Source organism: Salvelinus sp. IW2-2015, linkage group LG20 (assembly GCF_002910315.2).
Source record: "Salvelinus sp. IW2-2015 linkage group LG20, ASM291031v2, whole genome shotgun sequence".
Taxonomy (NCBI): Eukaryota; Metazoa; Chordata; class Actinopteri; order Salmoniformes; family Salmonidae; genus Salvelinus; species Salvelinus sp. IW2-2015.
In genome coordinates this window covers 44,907,318-44,925,909 of record NC_036860.1, presented here as the reverse complement: position 1 = coordinate 44,925,909, position 18,592 = coordinate 44,907,318, and the positions used below count along the sequence as shown (strand labels likewise).

Genomic DNA, 18,592 nt, shown 5'->3' with positions numbered 1-18,592 from the left:
TTCAGATGCTGCGTGTGAGCAGGTGTCTATGTCAGCTACGGCCTGTGCCTTCCTGAAGCGACCTGCAGTCTGTGGTCGCGTCTCCAGTCGTTCCTCTCTACTGACGAGAGGTTTTCAGTTTCCTGTTTTGGATTTACCTAGGATAATATCCAGGAGTATCATTGTTTGTTAAAGACTGGAATAAAGACTCTGTTTCTATTTAAGTCGCTTTTGGGTCCTCATTCACCAGCATAACAGAACCAGGCTTGTGGAGGTCTACCATTTTTTTCGGAGGTGTTGGCTGATTTCTTTTGATTTTCCCATGATGTCAAGCAAAGAGGCACTGAGTTTGAAGGTAGGCCTTGAAATACACCCACAGGTACACCTCCATTTGACTCAACTTATGTCAATTAGCCTATCAGAAGCTTCTAAAGCCATGACATAATTTTCTGGAATTTTACAAGCTGTTTAAAGGCACAGTCAACTTAGTGTATGTAAACTTCTGATGCACTGGAATTGTGATGGAGTGAATTATAAGTGCAATAATTTGTCTGTAAACAATTGTTGGAAAAATGACTTGTGTCATGCACAAAGTAGATGTCCTAACCGACTTGCCAAAACTATAGATTGTTAACAAGAAATTTATATGAGTGGTTGAAAAACTAGTTTTAATGACTCCAACCTAAGTGTATGTAAACTTCTGACTTCAAATGTATATCATACATACACTGAGTGTTCAAAGCACCTTCCGAATATTGAGTTGTACATTGTTTGCCCTCAGAACTGCCCCAATTCATTGGGCATGGACTCTAGAAGGTGCTGGAAGCATTTCACATTGATGCTGGCCCATGTTGATTCCAATTCTTCCCACAGTTGTGTGAAGTGGACTATTCTTGATACACCTGGGAAACTGTTGAGCGTGAAAAGGCACTTCAAACCTTGGTCTTGCCCATTCACCCTCTGAATGGCGCACATACACAACCCATGTCTCAATTGTCTCAAGGTTTAATAATCCTTCTTTAGCCTGTCTCCTCCCCTTCATCTACACTGATTGAAGTGTATTTAACAGGTGACATCAATAAGGGATCCTAGTTTTCACCTGTTCAGTTTATGCCATGGAAATAGCATGTTTCTAATGTTTTGTACACTCAGTGTTATATTCTTGATGTATTAGTTTAACATTTTATTTTATTTTTAGCTGCTTCTTGGGCCTCCTACGGGCCTGGATTAATCTGGCCCTGATTAGGAATTTGATCCTTGTAGGGAACCTATGGAAAAAATAATTGACAATTGAGTCATTTAGTCATTATTGGAATATGTCGTTTACAGTGTGCACTTTTATTTACCTATCCAACGTGTAGACCTCATTCAGTTGATCATACCTCCGATGCACATTGTGTCACTAGTTTCTAACGCCCTCTACCCCGAACCAGGGCATTGCAGAGGATACACTGCAGCTCCACCCACACCGTGTCGAATGGATTAAGGCTCTCTCCTGATCTGCGAAGTGTGTAAATAGTCGGTGAGTCACAGTCCTGTGAGTAATTTTCTTTGAATTTAAGGAAAAATAACTTCGGACATTGTCATTTGAAATATAATTCGCTCTGCGTTTAGTTTAATTCATTTTGATGTTTTGTCATTAGATGGGTTGCCAACATAACCAGAAACCACACATTTGCGTATTATTTGAAGTTTGAATCTGCAATAACTTCAAAGAGGGGAGAAGTATTGGTGTAGCCTAATTTCACAAGAACATAGCTGTGACAGATAGGAACCTGTTTTATACTTTTTGCTTTGGAGAAGATACGCCGTCGTGGAGGGAAGGTGAGTGTTGACATTGTGCGCAGGTTAACGGATTACGTTTCATATAATCCGATCGCTGTCACATAGTCTATTGACCTGTGTGATTTGCCTTGTTTACCTGCTATCATTTCATGAGACGCAATGAGACCATGATGACCAGAAAGTTGTATTTATGTTGGCTAACTGGGTAGATAAAATACAGATCTGTATAATTTATATAAAACATGTTAATTGGCACAGGTAAGGTAGCTCACAGTGGCTGACAAGACCTGGACAGTTTAAAGATGATTTTTGTCCTCTATCACATCATCACCATCATCATACCTTACTGTATTATTTCTCACTGTAGCCTAAAACTCCTGGTCAACCCTTACATTAAGTTACACTGATACCTAGTTAAATAGAAATTGAATTCACTTGCGTAATTACCAAATAACTACACAGTAACTGTACTAGTAACCAATGTAGAAAGTACTTGGCCACTTGCTTCAATTCTAGTTTAATTAGTTGTTTTATGCACTGTGTCTACAATTACAGTGTAGTACTAGCTGAGTAATTAGACAATACTATATAGTTACAGATTGCAGAAGGGCAACTTTATGCAAACTGTTTCCCAACTCATATCTCTTGATCTATAACCAGAGTTAAATTCAAGGCCAAATGAAGAAATGGCTCATAGTTACATTTGGGTCCTCTGCCATATAGGATTGGGCCAGCAAAGACATCATGATATGGGGGTGACATGAAACATCTCTGGGCTGCTATTATCTGTCTGTCTAGCTTGGGCCTGTCATAGAGATTATGATTTCTGAGAGAAGATCAACATTTGTGAATGCACCCATTTAGCTTTGTGTTTTAATACAATGAATATTGAGGCCTGTTTTGACAGGTTATAATTTGTATTTATTGAACCTTTATTTAACTAGGAAAGTCAGTTAAGAACAAATTCTTATTTACAATGACGGCCTACTCCTGGCCAAACCCTAACCCGGACGACGCAGGGCCAGTTGTGTGCCTCCCTATGGGACTCCCAATCACAGCCGGTTGTGATACAGCCTAGAATCGAACCATGGTCTCTAATGAAGCCTCTAGCACTGAGATGCAGTGCCTTAGACCGCTGCGCCACTCGGAGCCCGTAGACTGCCTGAAATATTTTCAGCAGGTGTAGGCCAACCAGGTTGTGATATGGATCTCTTCCTATCTTTGTCCTGTACCAGATCCGTCAATAGTTTTAGAGAGAAGGTTGGGATGTTGCTCTAGTAATCACAGCAGCAATTCGCACCAGGGCAGTTGTAACATCTCAGTCATAAGCAACTCTAGGATCTCCATTTTAATTAATTGGGTTAATTAAGTTGTCTTTGAGAATCTGGTCGAGAGACTATACTTTTAGAAAAAAGGGTTCCAACAGGGTTCTTCGGTTGTCCCCATAGGAGATCTCTTTTTGGTTCCATGGAGAACCCTTTTGGATCCAGGTTGAAACATTTTGGGTTCCATGTAAAACCCTCTGTGGAAAGGGTTCTACATGGAACCCCAAAAGGTTATACCTGGAACCAATAGGGTTCTACCTGGAACAAAAAGGGTTCTACCTGGAACCAAAAATTGTTCTTCAAAGGGTTCTCCTATGTGGACAGCCAAAGAACCCTTTTAGGTTCTAGATATCGCTGTTTTTTCTAAGAGTGTGAGTGTAGAGACAGTGCTTTTGTAACAACACTTTCCAGTCTGTATCTTACCCTGCCTTTCCTAACCTGCGTCATCATGAGGTTATAATCTGTCAGGTCTGAATCATCATTAATGAAACCATGATTTGGCCTCTACGTGGCAGACTCTGCATGAATGATCAAATGAAGGCCAAGAGGTTACACAGCGTTGCTACTAAGGGACATCTCAATCAGTTTTAAGTCACATCCATCCACTACCTGATAAAGTCAGGTACATAACACAGCGTCAGCAAAGTCTATTTCTGGCACCAGCAACCTCAGCGATGATTGATTTCACATGTAGTGTGAGTCATATCTGAACCTATGGTTTGAATGATGAGGGCAGTGTTAGTAAATGTTCAATGTCTTCCCATCCCTTTGATGAGTAGCTGTAATGAGAACATTGCTCTAATGAAAACCCTATTGTGGGGAGGTGAATACACTGAATGAGAGATCCAGGAATGAATAACTAATGTAATATATTTTTCATGAGGGAATGAATGAATGATGAGGGAGCCTGGAGATAAGTAACACTGACCAATATAAAGAGCTAATTTTATATATATCCATGGCAGAGATTATTCTATGAATAACCATGAGCTGATGATTCTAATGACAACGGCAACTTTGACATGTGCTGTCATCTGAGAAGCCAATTATAGAACACGGCTATCGTCTGAGAGGATGGTTCTAGAACAGATTTGGCAAGGAAGTGAGACAGAGAGAGAAACCTAGAGAAGTCTTCTCAGGTTGTTGTGGGCAGCCTCTCAAATAATCTAAAYAGATTCACTCTCCTTGTCTCCTCTCCTTTACCTGCATGCTGGACAGAAGAAAACAAGTCCCACTGCTGTAAGGCTTCTACTTGGTTTGTCTTCTCATACTAGTGCAGATGGAGACGAGGAAGCCCCTTTAGATGATTAAGATGCAGCCATGTTGGTAGGTAGCATCAAGGAAAGCAGACTAAAAAAGGAGACAAGGAAAGGAAGCCACTTTGGATTATTGAGATGTAGCAGTGTTGGTCGGTAGCTTGAAAGAAAGCAGACTCAAACAGGAGATGAGCAGAGGAAGCCACTTGAGATGATTGAGATGGAGTGTGGTAGATATTTTGACCAGGGAAGCCAGACTCAGAGGAAAGACATAATGACACACCAACAGGAAGGAAGTCCTGTCTCTTCAGTTCAGTCCCTCTGGCTATGAACAGATAACCACAAACAGCTGAGAGGAGACTGTTGATGAAAGATGTCACAAGACGTTTAGGGGCCAGTCAGTTGGGTGGCTCTTCTGCATGGTTATTACAAGTTGCTAGGGGGACGTTAAAACAACGGGTGTTGAAGACACTCCGGTCAGCAAACAGACAACCAGACTGATTTCTCCATCTCTCACAGGTGGAACTAGATAGTGCCGTCTGATAGAGTGTGTTGACAGACATCTGCAGTGGATTATGGAATTGTTGTATCTTTTTCCAAAATAGCGAAACCAACATTGCATAGCATCCCCACACCTGCGACTGTTTCTCTAGTTTTTAACAATTTATACAACTTACAACTAATTCCCAAAGGGGACTACACCCTTCTCTGTTATTTGATTTGCCAGTTGTTTTGTGATATACACCGCCCTGTCTCGTGTCTTGTTTTAGGTTGTTTTGCTTCTGTCTCTTATACACATCTAGATGTGTATAAGAGACAGCACATTACCCTCCGTATTATTGGCGAACGTGCAATCATTGGAAAACAAACTGGATGATCTACGATTAAGACTATCCTACCAACTGGACATTAAAAACTGTAATATCTTATGTTTCACCGAGACGTGGCTAAACGACGAATCGGAATCTCCGTGCATCGGCAGGACAGAGCAGCTACTTCTTGTAAGACGAGGGGCGGGGTTGTGTGTCTATTTGTCAATAACTGCTGGTGCGTGATGTCTGTTATTAAAGAAGTCTCAAGGTATTGCTCGCCTGAGGTAGAATACCTCATGATTAGCTGTAGACCACTCTTTCTACCGAGAGAGGTCTCATCTATATTATTCGTAGCCGTCTATTTACCACCACAAACCGATGCTGGCACTAAGACTGCACTCAACGAGCTGTATAAGGCGATATGCAAAGMAGAAAATCCTCATCCAGAAGCGGCACTCCTAGTGGCCGGGGACTTTAACTTCACTAGGGTAGGATTTGGAATTTTGGATGAAATGCATGCCCAAATTAAACTGCACGCTTCTCGGGCCCAGAAGATATGATATGCATATAACTGGTATATTTGGATAGAAAACACTCTAAAGTTTCCAAAACTGTTAAAATAGTGTCTGTGAGTATAACAGAACTGATTTGGCAGGCGAAAACCTGAGAAAATCCATTCAGGAAGTCGTTTTTCTTGGTTTTGTAGTTTTCTATTCAATGCCATTACAGTATCCATTGACTTAGGACTCTAATTGCAGTTTCTATGCCTTCCACTAGATGTCAACAGTCTTTAGAAATTGTTTCAGGCTTGTATTCTGAAAAATGAAGAAGTAAGAGCAGTCTGAATGAATGGACCCTAAAGTGTCACATTTTACATAGGTTTAAAGATTCACTTCTTGTGAATCCAACCACGGTGTCAGATTTAAAAAATGCTTTACGGCGAAAGCATACCGAATGATTATTTGAGAACATAGCCCACTAGACAAATCATTACAAACAGTAGCCAGCCAAGTAGAACAGTTACACATGTCAGAAATAGAGATAAAATTAATCCCTTACCTTTGATGATCTTCATATGGTTGCACTCAGCAGACATTCATTTACTCAATAAATGTTCCTTTTGTTCGATAAAGTCTCTTTATATCCAAAAACCTCAGTTTTCTTYGCACGTTTTCTTCAGTAATCCACAGGCTCAAACGCAGTCAAAACAGGAAGACAAAAAAATCCAAATTGTATCCGTAAAGTTTATATAAACATGTCAAACGATGTTTATATTCAAACCTCGGGTTGTTTTTAGCCTAAATAATCGATAATATTTCAACCGGACAATAACGTCGTCAATTTAAAAGGTAAACAAGAAGGACATCCAGGATTTACCTCGACTAACGTGACTTGCTACCGGTACCCCCTGTATATTGGCCAAAGCATTTGATATGGTAGACCATTCCATTCTTGTGGGTTGGCTAAGGAGTATTGGTGTCTCTGAGGGGTCTTTGGCCTGGTTTGCTAACTTCCTCTCTCAAAGAGTGCAGTGTTTAAAGTCAGAAAATCTGCTGTCTCAGACACTGCCTGTCACCAAGGGAGTACTCCAAGGCTCGATCCTAGGCCCCACGCTCTTCTCAATTTACATCAACAACATAGCTCAGGCAGTAGGAAGCTCTCTCATCCATTTATTTACAGATGATACAGTCTTATACTCAGCTGGCCCCTCCCCAGATTTTGTGTTACTTCCTCTAAAACAAAGCTTTCTTGGTGTCCAACAAGCTTTCTCTACCCTTAACCTTGTTCTGAACACCTCCAAAACAAAGGCCATGTGGTTTGGTAAGAAGAATGTTCCTCTTCCCACAGGTGTTATTACTACCTCTGAGGGTTTAGAGCTTGAGGTAGTCACCTCATACAAGTACTTGGGAGTATGGCTAGACGGTGCACTGTCCTTCTCTCAGCACATATCAAAGCTGCAGGATAAAGTTAAATCTAGACTTGGTTTCCCCTATCGTAATCGCTCCTCTTTCACCCCAGCTGCCAAACTAACCCTGATTCAGATGACCATCCTACCCATGCTAGATTATGGAGACATAATTTATAGATTGGCAGGTAAGGTGCTCTCGAGCGGCTAGATGTTCTTTACCATTCGGCCATCAGATTTGTCACCAATGCTCCTTATAGGACACATCACATCRCTGCACTCTATACTCCTCTGTAAACTGTGCATCTCTGTATACCCGTCACAAGACACACTGGTTGATGCCTATGTTTAAAATCCTCTTAGGCCTCACTCCCCCTATCTGAGATAATTACTGCAGCCCTCATCCTCCACATACAACAGCCGTTCTGCCAGTCACATTCTGTTAAAGGTCCCCAAAGCACACACATCCCTGGGTTGCTCCTCTTTTCAGTTCGCTGCAGCTAGCGACTGTCGCTGCAGCTAGCGTGAAGTCAATACTGGAACGAGCTGCAACAAACACTCGAACTGGACAGTTTTATCTCAATCTCTTCATTCAAAGACTCAATCATGGACACTCTTACTGACAGTTGTGGTTGCTTTGTGTGATGTATTGTTGTCGCTACCTTCTTGCCCTTTGTGCTGTTCTCTGTGCCCAATAATGTTTGTACCATGTTTTGTGTTGCTACCATGCTGTGTTGTCATGTGTTGCTGCCTTGCTATTTTGTTGTCTTAGGTCTTTCTTTATGTAGTGTTGTGTTGTCATTCTTGATGTGATGTGTGTTTTGTCCGATATTTATATTGTATTTATTTTTTTAAATCCCATGTCCCCGTCCCTGCAGGAGGCCTTTTGGTAGGCCATCGTTGTAAATAAGAATTTGTTCTTAACTGACTTGCCTAGTTAAATAAAAGTCAAATAAAATAAATATAGCCTCATTATTGTTATGTCATTTTCTTGTTACTTTGATGTGATTAGATTTTTTTTACTTTAGTTTGTTTAATAAATATTTTCCTAACTTTATTTCTTGAACAGCATTGTTAGTTAAGGGCTTGTAAGTAAGCATTTGTGTCACGTTCGTCGTAATGTGGAAGAGAGGAGGACTTCTAATACAAAACAACAAAACGAACGTGACGCTATATATAACAGTGCAGCCACAGGCAACTAACACATAGACAATAACCCACGAAATCCCTAAAGAATATGGCTGCCTAAATATGGTTCCCAATCAGAGACAATGATAAACAGCTGCCTCTAATTGAGAACCAATCTAGGCAACCATAGACATACAAACACCTAGACTAGAAAACACCCCATAAACATACAAAACCCCTAGACAAGACAAAAACACATAAATCCCCCATGTCACACCCTGACCTAACCAAAATAATAAAGAAAACAAAGATAACTAAGGCCAGGGCGTGACAATTTGACTGTCAGGTCTACACCTGTTGTATTCGGCGCATGTTACAAATAACATTTGAATTTTTTAAGAGAATATTGACAAAAATAATTATCGGTCTGACTTAGTCTCTGTTTAAGGCAGTTAGATTTATTGAATGGTATGTGTTTTTGCAACTTCATCCCTCTAGCAGCTGTTACGGAGTCTAGTTGATAGGTAATCGACTAGCCGGACTGTTCCCCGGACTACGCGTGTAGGGATTTGTACAATGTATGAACAAGGCTATTGAATTTGACATTGGTGTCTGTCTTTATTCCTATATCCAACTGAAACATGGTATCAGAAGTGACTCGAAAAACACACGTTTGTTATTTTTGTAGCTAAGTACATTATAGGCGCAGTTACATTCCATATGCGAACACACGCCGTTTCCAACTCCTAGTCACAATACTGATCAACTCGTTGTTAGCTGGCTAGCTAGCATCACTACCTACCTCGATGACTGAAGGCAAAGAAATCTCCTATTCCATCGCTATGGCGCGAACATTCTGCCACCAAATCCCTTGGTTCTCACAGGGGACTGGAATACTAATTGGGACAACTTCAGGGATGAATTCGAGGACTATGCGCTGGCGACCGGTCTACATGAGAAACCCAACGAGGTACAAGCGGCAACTCTGAGGAGTTTAATGGGCAGCGAATGCAGGCATATCTACCGGCACAATCTCACCCTCACGGCATGACAACAGTGTGATGCAAAGGCTATATTGGATGCATTGGAGAATTACTTCAAACCCGCCAGAAATGTAATTTACGAGCGGTTCGTTTTCGGAAGCTGCAAACAGGTAGAGGGTGAGTCAGTACACAACTTTGTAACCCGTTTGAGAGAAAAATCCGCCACTTGTGAATACGGGGGATTGAAAGAGGAATTGATTTGTGACAAAATAGTACTRGGAATTGCAAATGAGGATACGCGCCGGCGTCTACTGAGAGAGAGAGGCTTAACATTAGTAACTGCCTTCGAAATGTGCCGCACTGCTGAAGTCACTGACATGAGAATGAGAGCAATGGAAATCGAAACCCCACGCTCCGACGTGGATACTGTTCACGCTGTTGCTAGGCAGACATTCACACAAAACCAATCGAGGCAGAGTAATTCACCACAAACGGTGAACACAGAGAGCCCCGTAGCATGTAAATACTGTGGGAATACACACACACGTGGCAAAGAGCACTGCCCTGCCTACGGAAAACCATGCAGAGCTTGTGGAACTAATAATCACTTTGCAAAAGTGTGTCTCAAAAGCAAAAGAAGGGTGAGTGAGGGCAAGATTCACTGTGTTGATGATGTCACTCAATGTTCAGAGCTGAACAGTGAAAGTGACATTTACATGCATGAATCCATTGGGGTTGTACACTCAAGAGGGAAGAAATAGTTTGTGACACTACGATTACACGACAAGCAACAACAATGTCAACTGGATTCCGGTGCTACATGCAACGTAATGAGCTACAAAGACAAAATCAATCTGGCACCTGACATACATCTATTGCCCAGCGATACTAGACTAAAGCTGTACTCAGGAGAGCTAATGAGCTCTATGGGCACCTTTGAGACCGAATGTGTTATTCGGGGACACAAACACAAGCTGGAGTTTGAGATTGTGAAAACCAGTCAACATCCTCTCCTCTCAGGCTCTACATGCGAATGCCTGGGACTGATGCAGTTCACTGTACCAAATGACCTGCACATTGTGGAGCATGTCCAGCATGGACCCCTGTCCAAAGAACAACTACTCAGCAGATATGACGATGTATTCAACATGCCCGTTGAATCAGTGCCTGGGGAGGTACACTTTGAAGTGGATGAGAGCATCACTCCAGTCCAGTGTGCTCCTCGCAATGTGCCCATTGCAATGAAAGTGGCTGTGAAGGCCCAGCTGGACAAGTATGAGGCCGATGGCCACATGACATCTGTGACTGAACCAACTGACTGGATCAGCAATATGGTCATAGTGAAAAAAACAGAGAAGCTGAGGGTCTGCATCGACCCAAAGCATCTGAACCAAGCACTGAAACGATCCCACTACATCATGCCGACACTAGAGGATGTCCTCTACAAGCTTCCCAAGGCCAGGATTTTCACCTTGGTGGATGCCAGAGATGCATTCCTTCAATGCAAGCTGGACGAATAAAGCAGCTTCATGACTACCTTCTGGATCCCCTGGGGTCGGAAACGCTGGCTCAAGCTCCCGTTTGGTGTCTCAGTGGCGCCTGAGGTATACCAACGCAAGCAGCACGAGTTACTGGCTGGGCTCAAGGGCATTGAACCCATCGCCGATGATGTACTGATCGTAGGCTGTGGTGACACAGATGAAGAAGCAGAACGCGACCACGATGTGAAGCTCCTGGCACTGGAGCGCTGCCGATCAGTTAAGCTTCGTCTTGGCCTGAAGAAGCTGCAGTTCAAGGTGAAAGACGTCCACTTCTATGGCCACATTCTCTCGGCAAAGGCCTGAAGCCGGACCCAGACAAGGTCCGAGCGATCCTCGACATGCCAAACCCGTCTGATGCAAAAGGAGTACAGCGTCTCATCGGTTTTGCAAACTATCTTGCAAAGTTCATGCCACACCTATCAGCAGTCTGTGAGCCTCTGCGCTGGATGCTGGACAAAGACACACCATGGCACTGGCTACCCAAGCACGAGGCCGCAGTGCAGGAGATGAAATCTCTGGCTTCATCCATGCCAGTGTTTCGCTACTACATCGTCACGAAGCCTGTTACAATCCAGAGCGACTCCAGCCAAAGGGGACTTGGATTCTGCCTTATGCAGGAAGGCCAACCCGTTGCGTTTGCCTCGAGAGCGCTCACCCCCACCGAACAAAACTATGCACAAATTGAGAAAGAGTGCCTCAGCATTGTCTTCTCCTGCCAGCGATTCCATCACTACTTATATGGTCGAGAGCTGGTCACTGCTGAAACTGACCACAAACCACTCATTGCCATATTCAGTAAACCTCTCCCCAACGCGCCCAAGAGGCTTCAAAGCATGCTCATGACTCTGCAAACTACAGCCTGAAGGTCATTTACAAGCCAGGACCAGAGATGTACATCAGCAACACACTGAGCAGGGCAACAGCACAATGTACAGGCAGAGGCACTGCCGGACATCTGTTCGCTACAGCAGGAACAACAGGATGTTCAACAGATCAATCAGGCAGACTACTTAAACGTCACAGATCACCGCCTAGCCCAGATCAGGCAACACACTGATAAGGATGAACACCTACAGTCACTGAAGTCCATGGCTCTCGCAGGTTGGCCATACCTGAATGAGGAGACACCTTTCACAGTGAGAGAATACTGGACCTTTCGAGATGAGATCAGTGTGCAAAATAGCATCTTGTTCAGAGGTCAGAAGGTCATTATTCCCAAATCACTACATCCAGAGGTGCTTACCCGCATACACTCGAGTCACATTGGAGGTGACGCATGCTACCGCCAGGCTCGTGAAACATTATATATGGCCAAACATGCAAGCAGAAATTAAAGACTTTGTCAGCAGCTGTACCACATGCAACGAGTACACTCATGAACAGCAAAAGGAAACCATGATGTCACACAAACTGCCCACAAGGGCCTGGCAAATCGTCAGCATGGACTTATTCAGCCACAGACAAAAGGACTATCTTCTCATCGTTGATCACTACTCTGAATTTTGGGAAATTGAACTGCTCCCTGACTTGTCTGCAGAGACGGTCATAAAGCGCTGCAAGGCGCAGTTTGCAAGGCAAGGTCAGCCTGACAAGGTAATCACGGACAATGGCCCACAATTCACTGCACAGTTCAAGCGTTTCGCCTCAGAATGGGAGTTTGACCACGTGACCTCCTCTCCAAGACACCCAAAAGCAAATGGCAAGGCAGAATCAGCTGTCAAGATTGCAAAACACCTGTTAAGCAGGGCCTTGCGCGACAGCAACGACCCATGAAAAGTGATCTTACAGTGGAGGAACACACCCACTGAAAACATGGACAGCAGCCCAGCACAACGCCTTCTGTCCAGACGTCTGAAGACTACCATCCCCGTAGCTAACAAGCTACTTGAGCCCTGCGTCATGGTTGGCGTCACGGACAAACTGCATCACAGAAAGCAGCTCGCTAAGTGCTTCTATGACCGGACTGCTCGAGACCTACCAGAGCTGGAGGTGGGTGAAACGATAAGGATGAAACCGCTGCCGGGATACCACACAGGACTTTGGAGGCTGGGCACGTGCCTACAGAGAGTTAAACCACGTTCTTACCTGGTGGATGTTGGTGGCTCCCTCTATCGTCGAAATCAGGTGGATCTGAGCGTAGCAGAGCAGACAAACCAGAACACGCCATACACTCACCTAGATGAGCTGGTTCACAGTCCAGGCCTAAGGGTAAGGGGGCAGAATTGAGACATGAGCCAACTGAAGGTGAGGCTTCTACCCCACCAAGCTCTCCACCTCGTGGCCCTAATCCTAACCCTGTCAGAGCCAATACTTACTCAAGGGTGGGTCGGTTGTGCAAGCAGCCGGACAGGCTTGCTCTGTAAGCAAGAGACTGTGTTAACTTGTCATCTGTTTATAAAAAGTTTTTTTGAGGAAGTTGACAACTGAAGTAAAAAGAAAATGTCATGCCTTTTCAATTGTTATGACTTGACTGTTAATAACTTAATGTTATGCCGTTATGTTTGCACTTTCTATTGAAAAGGATGATGTTACGGAGTCTAGTTGATAGGTAATCGRCTAGCCGGGATTTGCGTGTAGGGATTTGTACAATGCATGAACAAGGCTATTGAACTTGACATTGGTGTCTGTCTTTATTCCTTTATCCAACATATCATACTGAAACAGCTAGCTGCTGGCTTCACCTGTCCTCCACTTGTCTGTTTGAAACCTATTCAAAAGAAAAATAAAGGCCTTTACTTTTGTGTTCAACTATTCATTTGAATGGAACAGCCTAACAGGGATAAACATTTAACCTGTCATCAGATTTCTTGTACTGAAAAGGCAGAGTGTGTCAATAGGGGGGTGGGTGACCTGACCTGGGTAAAATATTTCCCTTGTGATGGAGGGCTGGGTGGCCCAGCATAACTCTCTCCTGGGGGCCCGTCCAGGGTGTGGACTCTGGCAGGGTGCCCACGGACCCAGCTCGCCCAGCATGGTGAGCTGCTCTGGGCTAGGTCTCTATGATTTAGAGTTTACAGCGTACTGTAGGTGCACAGGGCGAGAGAAAATGTTGAGTAATCAAGGTGACAGACAGTGACAAATTCAATACTGCCTTGCACACTCTTGCCTGCATCTAGCTGATCTAGGGTTGCAAACGAGAGTTTCTATTTCACAATTCAGGCATTCGGAAAGTATTCAGACCCCTTGTCTTTTTCTACATCTTTATTCTAAAATGGATTCAATAGTTTTTTTCCCCCTCTTCAATCTATACACAATACCACATAATGACAAAGCAAAAACTGTTTTTTAGAAATGTTTGCAAATGTATAAAAAAAAAACTGAAATATTACATTGACATAAGTATTCAGATCCTTTACTTAGTACTTTGTTGAAGCACCTTTTAGCTGCGATTACAGCCTCATGTCTTCTTGGGTATGACCCTACAAGCTTGGCACACCTGTATTTGGGGAGTTTCCCATTCTTCTCTGCAGATCCTCTCAAGCTCTGTCAGGTTGGATGGGAACGTCAGTTATTTTCAGGTCTCTCCAGAGATGTTAGATTGGGTTCAAGTCCAGGCTCTGGCTGGGCCACTCAGGAACACTCAGAGACTTGTCCCGAAGCCACTCCTGCGTTGTCTTGGCTGTGTGCTTAGGGTCGGTGTCCTGTTGGAAGGTGAACCTTAGCCCTGTCTGAGGTCCTGAGTGCTCTGGAGCAGGACCTCATCAAGCATTTATCTGTACTTTGCTCCGTTCATCTTTCCCTCAATCCTGACTAGTCTCCCCGTCCCTGCCGCTGAAGAACATCCTATAGCATGATGCTGCCACCACCATACTTCACCGTAGGGAAGGTGCAAGGTTTCTTCCAGACGTGACGCTTGGCATTCAGGCCAAACAGTTCAATCCTGATTTCATCAGACCAAAGAATCTTGTTAGAATCCTTTAGGTGCCTTTTGGCAAACTCCAAGCAGGCTGGCATGTGCCTTTTACTGACAAGTGGCTTCCGTCGTGCCACTCTACCATAAAGGCCTGATTGGTGGAGTGCTGCAGAGCTGGTTGTCCATTTGAAAGGTTCTCCCATCTCCACAGAGGAACTCTGGAGCTCTGTCAGAGTGACCATCGGTTCTTGGTCCCCTCCCTGACCGAGTCTCATAGTAAAGGTTCTGAATTAGTGATGCACCGATATGACATTTTTGGTCGATACCGATATCTGATATTTTTATTGCCAAATTAAACCAATACCGATAACCAATAGTAAACATGTTTGCGTTCTAGTACAGTTAAATAGCTAACACAACACATGGACGCAGCGGTCTAAGGCACTGCACCTCAGTGCAAGAGGCGTCACTACAGTCTCTTGTTCGAATCCAGGCTGTATCACATCCGGACGTGATTGGGAGTCCAATAGGGTGGCGCACAATTGGCCCAGCTTCGTCCCGGGTTTTGCCGGGGTAAGCCGTCATTCTAAATAAGAATTTGTTCTTAACTGACTTGCCTAGTTAAATAAAGGTTCCACACGCACACACACACACACACACACCACTGACCAAAAAGTTATTTTGTTGGCATTTACGTATGTCCCCATTACCAGAAAAACATAATCAAAACCTATTTATTTCACTTACTTGCTGTGCTGTTTCGTTGTTCATTTGTTCAGTCGTTTCATTCTCAATCAGGATTTCTATGGAACGCCATTTGGGTCTTTGCGTGTCAATAAAGATATAACACTATAACACTATTTAACACCAATAACACAAACACAAGATATATATATATACATATATATATATAAACACTATTTGACATGTCAATTAAGCTTGTTGACCAATCAGGACCTGAATAGGACTGCACGCCACATAATAATTGAACGTGTTCATACATTTTTTACGTAGTTATTACACATTGATTACATTATCACTCGTATTTCATATGTCATAATGATTCATCGATATGTATGCTATGATGCTGGTAAAGTTAGCTAACAAGATGGCGTCTTGTTATTAGACAGGCTCCACGTGTCATCATCAAAAATAACCCTAATTTATAAGACAGGTCTTATTTGATTAATGGTGGTCGGACCCATCTATGTGAAGCTAGCCACAATAAGGATTAGCCACAATAGTGGACTTTGCGGTTAGCCTTTAAAATGGACAGTGATACAAATTAATACAAATAGTAGAATTATGCCATAATTGAATAGATCATGCTAAACGAGGTTGGAATGTTGTTATATAAAATCAACAGAAGACAATAATTGTTTAATTTGCAAAAATCTGTAAATCACACTGGATGTATTATACTTTAGAATTGCACTGGGGGCATATTGCGGGACTCTGAAACAACTGTGAATTGAGCCACATTTATTGTCAACCTATTTGTATTGAACACTATTCCCGAGGAAAAACAACACTGCGTGGATGTTTTGGAGTCTGATAAGTTGAGGAGGACGTTGGGGRAAAAATATCTTGAGTATTGAGTAGACTGAAACCCCATTTCATTGATCCCCAATCCTTAGGTAAAGCTGGACAGTGCAATATGAATGTCAATGCACAAAATAGGCTGACTGGGGAGGTGATTTCACACAGTCACAGTCCCGCGATAAGAGCTACATTACTAAAATTTGCGTGAACTCTTCACAGTTGTGTTCTGTGGRTGTCACCGAGTAGACTGATACCCCATTTCATTGCTTCACATTCCAACCTTGTTTAACATTATCCACCAATTGTAACCTTCTGCATCACTTTCAAATAAGTGCTTTTATTTTGAAGGCAAACCGCAAATTCCACTATTGTGCCTAATCCTTATTGTGGCTAGCTTCACAACACATACCCCGGTCCGGTCGAGCATCACTTGCCAGATGAAGCTAGCTGGCTGCTTATAACGTTAGCTTTGGGCAACAGGGTTAAGTAGATGGCTAGCTATCTATTCTCATGAACTGAAGTTACATTTCAATAGGCGAACAACAAGTGGCTACCTAGCTAATACTTATTCACAAGGATTCTTAAACCATTGCAAAGAATAATGAAAATGACTGCAGTTTCTACTGGTCATTGTTTTCAGGCTGGTTGTATTGGTGCTAGCTAAGTACCAAGCTAAAGCTAGCTACCCCAGAAGTTGCGGTCAAAGAAATTATGCTTTATTATCAATGCGGTATTGTACATCGTTCGTGGCCGGTGTTGGCTTGTTTGCAGACATTTTTGTACAGCTTTGACAGTGCTACTGATAGTAGTGGTGGCGCTTGACTTGCATGTGCAAATTCAGAACACACAACATTCTATAATAGAACTGTGTTATTTAACGCGTCAAATAGTGTTATTTTATGTGTATCACGCACAGACCCAAACAGCATTCCATAGTATGTCGTGAAGCTAATAGCAGTGACGCTACTACTGTGTAACTCCGGTAGGGCAACATCTGAAAAATAGCGCACTTGGTAGTGTGTACCGGTGCTCGACCAGTTGGAAAGCCAACCAGTTGAAAGCCAACATCACCCACGACAGAGAACTGTTAATTGTCAAGGGCAATGAATTCCATTAGAGTTGTCTCACTGAATTTTATTACTCTTTCAAATGACTGCTCAACTTGTTTACTGCTCGTTCCACACAGCAGACATTGTGGGCTGGGTTAGAAATGCTGTGTTGCACGTGTAGCGCAACATTTTCCATGGCGTCATTACGTCATGTACCTACGTTATATAGGTATGCACGTCAGCTTTGACATCGGTTTTGCACATCGCCGTTAAACTAGACATTGGGCTGATACCGATGTTGGCATTTTATGCTAATATCGTCTGATTCCGATATGTTCACCGATATATTGTGCATCTCTTGTCTGAGAACTTACAGTTGAAGTCGGAGTCATTAAACTTGTTTTTCAACCACTCCACAAATGTATTGTTAACAAACTATAGTTTTGGCAAGTCGGTTAGGACATCTACTTTGTGCATGACTTTGTGTGCCATTCAGAGGGTGAATGGGCAAGACCAAGGTTTGAAGTGCCTTTTCACGCTCAACAGTTTCCCAGGTGTATCAAGAATAGTCCACTTCACACAACTGTGGGAAGAATTGGACTCAACATGGGCCAGCATTAATGTGAAATGCTTCCAGCACCTTCTAGAGTCCATGCCCGATAAATTGGGGCAGTTCTGAGGGCAAACAATGTACAACTCAATATTCGGAAGGTGCTTTGAACACTCAGTTTATGTATGTATACAGTTGAAGTCAGAAGTTTACATACACTTAGGTTGCAGTCATTAAAACTCGTTTTTCAACCACTCCCAAATGTCTTGTTAACAATCTATAGTTTTGGCAAGTCGGTTAGGACATCTACTTTGTGCATGACACAAGTCATTTTTCCAACAATTGTTTACAGACAGATTATTTCACTTATAATTCACTTATAATTCACACATTTCCAGTGGGTCAGAAAGTTTACATACACTAAGTTGACTGTGCCTTTAAACAGCTTGTAAAATTCCAGAAAATTATGTCATGGCTTTAGAAGTTTCTGATAGGCTAATTGACATCAATTGGAGGTGTACATGTGTATGTATTTCAAGGCCTACCTTCAAACTCAGTGCCTCTTTGCTTGACATCATGGGAAAATCAAAGGAAATCAGCCAAGACCTCAGAAAAAAATGGTAGCCCTCCACAAGTCTGGTTCATCCTTGGGAGCAATTTCCAAATGCCTGAAGGTATCACGTTCATCTGTACAAACAATAGTACGCAAGTATAAACACCATGGGACCAAGCAGCCGTCATACCACTCAGGAAGGAGGCGCGTTCTGTCCCCTAGAGATGAACGTACTTTGGTGCGAAAAGTGCAAATCAATCCCAGAACAACCACAAAGGACCTTGTGAAGATGCTGGAGGAAACAGGTAGAAAAGTATCTATATCCACAGG

At 43.0% G+C, this 18,592-nt stretch overlaps 1 protein-coding gene across 3 annotated transcripts in view; it reads left to right on the top strand.

The window, feature by feature from the left end:
- The first annotated feature begins 1,431 nt into the window (after positions 1–1,431).
- The window catches only part of LOC111981578 (glycerophosphodiester phosphodiesterase domain-containing protein 5), a 70,355-nt gene continuing 53,194 nt past the window's right edge, over positions 1,432–18,592 (top strand). The window contains exon 1 of one of the 3 annotated variants that reach the window (XM_024012909.2): positions 1,432–1,501. The gene's annotated coding sequence lies outside the window, so the exon portion shown is untranslated. Of the gene's footprint in view, positions 1,804–18,592 lie in introns of all 3 variants that reach the window. The other 2 variants (XM_024012908.2, XM_024012907.2) reach the window with 2 other exon arrangements.